The 8,287-nt window shown below is 48.7% G+C and overlaps 2 long non-coding RNA genes across 3 annotated transcripts; one reads left to right on the top strand and one right to left on the bottom strand.

The window, feature by feature from the left end:
* Positions 1–3,111: 3,111 nt before the first annotated feature.
* LOC128076585 (uncharacterized) lies at positions 3,112–8,087 on the bottom strand. The gene is made up of 4 exons (XR_008204452.1): positions 8,022–8,087; positions 6,522–6,667; positions 4,225–5,454; positions 3,112–3,765 (listed from the first exon to the last, which is right to left on the bottom strand). It is a non-coding gene; the product is annotated as an uncharacterized LOC128076585 (long non-coding RNA).
* Positions 3,921–4,791, top strand: LOC128076587 (uncharacterized). Of its 2 annotated transcripts, none has more exons than XR_008204454.1 (3): positions 3,921–3,996; positions 4,494–4,630; positions 4,705–4,791. It is a non-coding gene; the product is annotated as an uncharacterized LOC128076587 (long non-coding RNA). The 2 variants fall into 2 exon arrangements; XR_008204455.1 differs by lacking the exon at positions 3,921–3,996 and adding an exon at positions 4,077–4,181.
* Positions 8,088–8,287: the final 200 nt, after the last annotated feature.

Raw genomic sequence — 8,287 nt, 5'->3', positions numbered from 1 at the left:
AACCCTAACCCTAACCCTAACCCTAACCCTAACCCTAACCCTAACCCTAACCCTAACCCTAACCCTAACCCTAACCCTAACCCTAACCCTAACCCTAACCCTAACCCTAACCCTAACCCTAACCCTAACCCTAACCCTAACCCTAACCCTAACCCTAACCCTAACCCTAACCCTAACCCTAACCCTAACCCTAACCCTAACCCTAACCCTAACCCTAACCCTAACCCTAACCCTAACCCTAACCCTAACCCTAACCCTAACCCTAACCCTAACCCTAATCCCCAGTGTCTAAGTCCTAACCCCCAGTGTCTAAGTCTAAGTCTAACCCCCAGTGTCTAAGTCTAAGTGTAATCCCCAGTGTCTAAGTCTAACCCCCAGTGTCTAAGTCTAAGTCTAATCCCCAGTGTCTAAGTCTAACCCCCAGTGTCTATGTCTAAGTCTAATCCCCAGTGTCTAAGTCTAACCCCCAGTGTCTAAGTCTAACCCTAACCCCCAGTGTCTAAGTCTAAGTCTAATCCCCAGTGTCTAAGTCTAACCCCCAGTGTCTAAGTCTAAGTCTAATCCCCAGTGTCTAAGTCTAAGTCTAATCCCCAGTGTCTAAGTCTAACCCCCAGTGTCTAAGTCTAAGTCTAACCCCCAGTGTCTAAGTCTAAGTGTAATCCCCAGTGTCTAAGTCTAACCCCCAGTGTCTAAGTCTAAGTCTAATCCCCAGTGTCTAAGTCTAACCCCCAGTGTCTATGTCTAAGTCTAATCCCCAGTGTCTAAGTCTAACCCCCAGTGTCTAAGTCTAACCCTAACCCCCAGTGTCTAAGTCTAAGTCTAATCCCCAGTGTCTAAGTCTAACCCCCAGTGTCTAAGTCTAAGTCTAATCCCCAGTGTCTAAGTCTAAGTCTAATCCCCAGTGTCTAAGTCTAACCCCCAGTGTCTAAGTCTAAGTCTAACCCCCAGTGTCTAAGTCTAAGTGTAATCCCCAGTGTCTAAGTCTAACCCCCAGTGTCTAAGTCTAACCCTAATCCCCAGTGTCTAAGTCTAACCCCCAGTGTCTAAGTCTAAGTCTAATCCCCAGTGTCTAAGTCTAACCCCCAGTGTCTAAGTCTAAGTCTAATCCCCAGTGTCTAAGTCTAAGTCTAATCCCCAGTGTCTAAGTCTAATCCCCAGTGTCTAAGTCTAACCCCCAGTGTCTAAGTCTAAGTCTAATCCCCAGTGTCTAAGTCTAATCCCCAGTGTCTAAGTCTAACCCCCAGTGTCTAAGTCTAAGTCTAATCCCCAGTGTCTAAGTGTAATCCCCAGTGTCTAAGTCTAACCCCCAGTGTCTAAGTCTAAGTGTAATCCCCAGTGTCTAAGTCTAACCCCCAGTGTCTAAGTCTAAGTCTAATCCCCAGTGTCTAACCCTAACCCCCAGTGTCTAAGTCTAACCCCCAGTGTCTAAGTCTAACCCTAATCCCCAGTGTCTAAGTCTAAGTCTAACCCCCAGTGTCTAAGTCTAACCCCCAGTGTCTAAGTCTAACCCTAATCCCCAGTGTCTAAGTCTAACCCAAACCCCCAGTGTCTAAGTCTAAGTCTAATCCCCAGTGTCTAAGTCTAACCCCCAGTGTCTAAGTCTAAGTCTAATCCCCAGTGTCTAAGTCTAAGTCTAATCCCCAGTGTCTAAGTCTAACCCCCAGTGTCTAAGTCTAAGTCTAATCCCCAGTGTCTAAGTGTAATCCCCAGTGTCTAAGTCTAACCCCCAGTGTCTAAGTCTAAGTGTAATCCCCAGTGTCTAAGTCTAACCCCCAGTGTCTAAGTCTAAGTCTAATCCCCAGTGTCTAACCCTAACCCCCAGTGTCTAAGTCTAACCCCCAGTGTCTAAGTCTAAGTCTAACCCCCAGTGTCTAAGTCTAAGTCTAATCCCCAGTGTCTAAGTCTAACCCCCAGTGTCTAAGTCTAAGTCTAATCCCCAGTGTCTAAGTCTAACCCCCAGTGTCTAAGTCTAAGTCTAATCCCCAGTGTCTAAGTCTAAGTCTAATCCCCAGTGTCTAAGTCTAACCCCCAGTGTCTAAGTCTAAGTCTAATCCCCAGTGTCTAAGTGTAATCCCCAGTGTCTAAGTCTAACCCCCAGTGTCTAAGTCTAAGTCTAACCCCCAGTGTCTAAGTCTAACCCCCAGTGTCTAAGTCTAAGTCTAATCCCCAGTGTCTAACCCTAACCCCCAGTGTCTAAGTCTAACCCCCAGTGTCTAAGTCTAACCCTAATCCCCAGTGTCTAAGTCTAACCCTAACCCCCAGTGTCTAAGTCTAACCCTAATCCCCAGTGTCTAAGTCTAACCCCCAGTGTCTAAGTCTAAGTCTAATCCCCAGTGTCTAAGTCTAAGTCTAACCCCCAGTGTCTAAGTCTAAGTCTAAGTCTAATCCCCAGTGTCTAAGTCTAACCCCCAGTGTCTAAGTCTAACCCCCAGTGTCTAAGTCTAAGTGTAATCCCCAGTGTCTAAGTCTAACCCCCAGTGTCTAAGTCTAACCCTAACCCCCAGTGTCTAAGTCTAACCCCCAGTGTCTAAGTCTAAGTCTAATCCCCAGTGTCTAAGTCTAACCCTCTAACCCCCAGTGTCTAAGTCTAATCCCCAGTGTCTAAGTCTAAGTCTAAGTCTAATCCCCAGTGTCTAAGTCTAATCCCCAGTGTCTAAGTCTAAGTCTAACCCCCAGTGTCTAAGTCCAAGTCTAATCCCCAGTGTCTAAGTCTAAGTCTAAGTCTAATCCCCAGTGTCTAAGTCTAACCCCCAGTGTCTAAGTCTAACCCCCAGTGTCTAAGTCTAACCCTAACCCCCAGTGTCTAAGTCTAACCCCCAGTGTCTAAGTCTAAGTCTAATCCCCAGTGTCTAAGTCTAATCCCCAGTGTCTAAGTCTAAGTCTAACCCCCAGTGTCTAAGTCTAAGTCTAACCCCCAGTGTCTAAGTCTAAGTCTAAGTCTAATCCCCAGTGTCTAAGTCTAAGTCTACCACCCTCCACACCTACCTTTCTCACCTACCTTCCAGTGTCCTTCCAGTCGTTGCCATGACAAAGCAAGACACACAACATACGTGCATTGTTTAACTGTTTGTTTATTACAGTGCTGTTTCCGCAAGGCAGGACTCATACAATCATATACATACGCGCTATACCAGCAACGACACATTGAGAAGCAGAACATGTAATGAATATGGGTCTCTGATTCCAAGACTTAGTTTATAGGCGCAGCATCCACACATTCTGTACATGGCACAACTCAGTTTACAGGCGCAACTTAACACATATTGCATACATGGCACGACGCAATTTACAGGCGCAGCACACGCATACGCAGTACACTTTAAGACATGGTTCGCATAGATGTCAGACCAACCAGAGAAAGGGTACAAAGCCTCCACAACCCATTAGTGACACCACACTTGTGAGAATGTTGCATACTGCAACCCACCTCAAAAGCAGTGCAGATCTCAGCCCACCCAAAGACATTGCAATTCTCAGAACGGCCACAAAGGGGCGCGAGTCTCAGACTGGCCGGAAGGAACAAAACTGCCTCCAACGGCCCTTGGTTACGGGGTTGGGTTAGCCCTGCCTAGGAGCAAACAAAGCAAGGCTAGCCCAACCCCGTAACCAAGGCAAAGCTAAAGCCAATTTGGCTTACATTAATTGAATGTAAAGCTAAAGCCAATTTGGTTGAAGCCAATTGAATGTAAAGCTAAAGCCAATTTGGTTGAAGTCAATTGAATGCAAGGCTAAAGCCAATTTGGTTGATGCAAAATGATTGCAAGGCTAAAGCCAATTTGGTTGAGATAAATTGAACGCAGATGCTGAAATCAGCGCAACTCTCAAAATGGCCGCAATGGGGCGCGAGTCTCAGACTGGCCGGAAGGAACAAAATCGCCTCCGACGGCCCTTGGTTACGGGGTTGGGTTAGCCCTGCCTAGGAGCAAACAAAGCAAGGCTAGCCCAACCCCGTAACCAAGGCAAAGCTAAAGCCAATTTGGCTTACATTAATTGGATGTAAAGCTAAAGCCAATTTGGATGAAGTCAATTGAATGTAAAGCTAAAGCCAATTTGGTTGAAGCCAATTGAATGCAAGGCTAAAGCCAATTTGGTTGAAGCCAATTGAATGCAAGGCTAAAGCCAATTTGGTTTACATTAATTGAATGTAAAGCTAAAGCCAATTTGGTTGAAGCCAATTGAATGTAAAGCTAAAGCCAATTTGGTTGAAGTCAATCGAATGCAAACCCAAAGCCAATTTGGTTGAAGCCAATTGAATGCAAAGCCAAAGCCAATTTGGTTGATGCAAAATGATTGCAAGGCTAAAGCCAATTTGGTTGAGATAAATTGAATGCAGATGCTGAAATCAGCGCAACTCTCAAAATGGCCGCAATGGGGCGCGAGTCTCAGACTGGCCGGGAAGGAACAAAATCGCCTCCAACGGCCCTTGGTTACGGGGTTGGGTTAGCCCTGCCTAGGAGCAAACAAAGCAAGGCTAGCCCAACCCCGTAACCAAGGCAAAGCTAAAGCCAATTTGGCTTACATTAATTGAATGTAAAGCTAAAGCCAATTTGGTTGAAGCCAATTGAATGTAAAGCTAAAGCCAATTTGGTTGAAGTCAATTGAATGCAAGGCTAAAGCCAATTTGGTTGAAGTCAATTGAATGCAAGGCTAAAGGCAATTTGGTTGATGCAAAATGATTGCAAGGCTAAAGCCAATTTGGTTGAGATAAATTGAACGCAGATGCTGAAATCAGCGCAACTCTCAAAATGGCCGCAATGGGGCGCGAGTCTCAGACTGGCCGGAAGGAACAAAATCGCCTCCAACGGCCCTTGGTTACGGGGTTGGGTTAGCCCTGCCTAGGAGCAAACAAAGCAAGGCTAGCCCAACCCCGTAACCAAGGCAAAGCTAAAGCCAATTTGGCTTACATTAATTGGATGTAAAGCTAAAGTCAATTTGGTTGAAGCCAATTGAATGTAAAACTAAAGCCAATTTGGTTGAAGTCAATTGAATGTAAAACTAAAGCCAATTTGGTTGAAGCCAATTGAATGTAAAGCTAAAGCCAATTTGGTTGAAGTCAATTGAATGCACATGCTGAAATCAGCACAACTCTCAAAATGGCCACAAAGGGGCACGAGTCTGAAAATGGCCTGGAAGGAACGCAGATGGCATCAGAAGGAAGCGTTGATTGGCCTGGGAGCAGAAGGGCCCTCAGGAAGGGTGCGGGTGGGTTGGATCGCTGGGCTGAGGCCGATGGGATGAACTGCAATGAGACCGAGCGCCGCATCCCACACGCTGCCTGCGATGACCTTGGTAGGGGCTTGTGGCAGAGTGACGGGAAGATCATGGAAAGGAAACGGAGCGGGGATTCGGGTAACGGTTGACCGAACCGAGCTGGCGGTGAGTGTGGGAGGCCTGGAAAGCCAATGGCGTCGCAGGGGGGAAGTCATCGACTGGAAGCGTCGAAGGCATCTTCACCTGTAATACAGAGACACGCTTTAGAAGGAGGAACGCCGAGACCCAAACTGTGCTCACCGTCAGCCCACCCCCACAAAACGTGGAAGCCAAACACCGCTCCAAGAAATGGCTTCAGAGTAAGGTTAGGAGTATTTAACAGGAAAGGTGTTAGGGTTAGCTACATCAGGATTAGGGTTAGAGTGACCGTTAGGGAAGGCCAAGGCAAAGGCAGGAGCAAAAGGCAAGGAGAACAGCCGAGGGAACGCCAAAACAGAGGGCAAAGGGATGGGAAAGACATGGAGAACGCCAAAGGTCGCGTCAGAGGTCAGGCCCAAGGAGAAGGCCGCAGAGAACGCCAGAATGGAGACCAAAGAGATCAACGCAGAAGGCCAAAATGGAGGGCGAGGTCCGTGAGAACGCTGCAGGGAAGGCCGATGCAGAAGGTCAAGGGCAATGGCCAAAGAGAATGCGGCACAAAAGGCCAAAACCAAAGGCAAAGAGAATGCTGTAGGAGAAGACAAAACAAGAGGCCAAAGGGAATGTGGCAAAGAAGGCAGGGAGTAATGGCCAAAAAGAACATGGAAGGGAACGCCAAAATAGAAGCCAAAGAGAACGCCGCAGGGAACGCCAGAACAGGAGGCCAAAGGAAATGGGGCAAAGAAGGCCGAGGGCAACGGCCAAAGAGAACGCAGCCAGGAACGCCAGAACTGAAGGCCAAAATAATGCTGTAGGGAACGCCAGAACGGGAGGGAAAGTGAACGTGGCAAAGAAGGCCAAGGACAAAGGCCAAGGGAATGTGGCACAGATGGCCAAAGCCGAAGGCCAAAGAAAACGCAGTGAAGGTGGCCAAGGGCAAATGGCCAAGAGAATGCCACAGGGAACGCCAAAACAGGAGGGCAAGAGAACGCAGCAGGGAAAGCCAAGGGCAAGGAGAACGCTGCAGTGAAAGGCTGGAGGCGAGGAGAACACAGAAAGAAAAGGACAGGCAGCATCCAGGGCACCGTGAAGTGCAGAAATGAGCTCTGGGAACCCTACCTTGTGCCTCGCTAAGTAATGAGTAAACACCGGTGGGTGAGCATCGCCCTTACCTGCTGGGCAGACAATTACCGGCCAGCAAAGCGGGGTTCCGGGCACCCCAGGAAATGCAGATTCCGGTTCCTTGCTGCTGCCTGAAGAGCCGCGCATCTCCGTGCTGTCCTTACAGCGCTCAGGAGCAACGCAACTCTGCTGCCACCTGTGGGACACAACGCAGTAATGAAGGCGCTGCCCCGCATGTGTGGGGCTGCACCCTGAGCACAATGCTGTAATGATGACACAAGGGTTGTAATTAATTATAATTAACGTTAGGGATAGAATTAATGGTATTGATAGGGTTGAAGTTACAGATGGTCTAACATCAGTATTCTGCACTACAATTAGGGTTATTTGACAAAACATGGGGCATTATTTTTACAGCAGCATTCAGGGTAAGAGACATTTTCAACACTGGGTCAAGGGTTTGGTCTACAGATACGCTGCAGGTTAACACAGTTATCGTTAGAACTCCCATTCAGCTGTGGGTTTAGGTCGAGGGTAACATTAATGCTGCCTCCCAGCTCATCCTAGAGTGCCAAAGGCAAAGGGAAGCAGGACACCCATGGCAGGCAAAGGAAAGCAGAACTCCCGTGGAAAGCCAAGGTAAATGCAAAGCAAACAGCCAAGCTAAGGCAAGGGCAAAAGCAAAGAGAGCACCAATGGAAAGCCAAGGGGAGGGCAAAGAGAACGCAACAGGAAAGGCCAAGGGCAACGGCCAAAAGAACGCAGCACAAAATGCCAAAACAGAAGGCCAAGGGAACACGGCATGGAATGCCCAGGAAAGGGCTAAGAAAACATGGCAGGAAGTGCCAGAACAGGAGGGCAAGAGAACGTTGCCGGGAACGCCAAAATCAAATGGTGAAGAGAATGTGGCTACAGAAAGCCAAGGGCAATGGCCAAGAGAACATAGCATGGGACACAATAACAGGGGGGCAAGGGAATGCCCAGACAAGGGCAAGGGCCAAGAGAACGTGGAAGGAAATGCCAAGGATGATGGCCAAGAGAACACGGCAAGAAACGCCAAAACAGGAGGGCAGGAGAACGCAGCAGGGAACGCCAAAACTGAATGCTGAAGTGAATATGGCAAAGAAAGCCAAGGGCAATGGCCAAGAGAACCCAGCGTGGAACACAAAAACAGGAGGACAAGAGGATGCCTAACCAATGGCAACGGCTAAGAGAACATGGAAGGAAATGCCAGAACAGGAGGGCGAGAGAACACGGCACGGAACGCCAAAACTGAATGCTGAAGTGAATGCGGCAAAGAAAGGCAAGGGCAGCGGCCAGGAGAACGTGGCATGGAACACAAAAACAGGAGGGCAAGAGAATGGAGCAGGGAACAGCAAGGGCAAAGGGAATGAAAACACTGCAGTGAAAGGCCGGAGACAAGGAGAACACAGAAAGAAAAGGACAGGCAGCATCCAGGGCACCACAAAGTGCAATGAAGAGCTGTGGGAGCACCGTGCTGTGCTATGCTAGGGAATGGGTAAACACTGGTGGGTGTGCATTGCCCTTACCTGCTGGGCAGACAATTACCAGCCAGCAAAGTGGGGTTCCGGGCATTCCAGGAACTGCAGATTCCGGTTCCTTGCTGCTCCCATAAGAGCCATGCATCTCCATGCAGTCGTTACGGCACTCGGGAGCGCCGCAGCCTGCTGCCACCTGTGGGACACAACGCAGTAATGAAGGCGCTGCCCTGCAGATGTGCCTCTTTCACAAACCTGCACTCCTTTCTCTGATCAACGTGGCTGCACTCTGCGCACGATGCCGCTTACCAGCAGCA

The sequence above is a fragment of the Tympanuchus pallidicinctus genome, unplaced genomic scaffold (assembly GCF_026119805.1).
Source record: "Tympanuchus pallidicinctus isolate F22 unplaced genomic scaffold, pur_lepc_1.0 scaffold140, whole genome shotgun sequence".
In the NCBI taxonomy this organism is placed as follows: domain Eukaryota; kingdom Metazoa; phylum Chordata; class Aves; order Galliformes; family Phasianidae; genus Tympanuchus; species Tympanuchus pallidicinctus.
The sequence above is the reverse complement of the archived record's forward strand: the minus strand, read 5'-3'. Positions and strand labels throughout refer to the sequence as shown.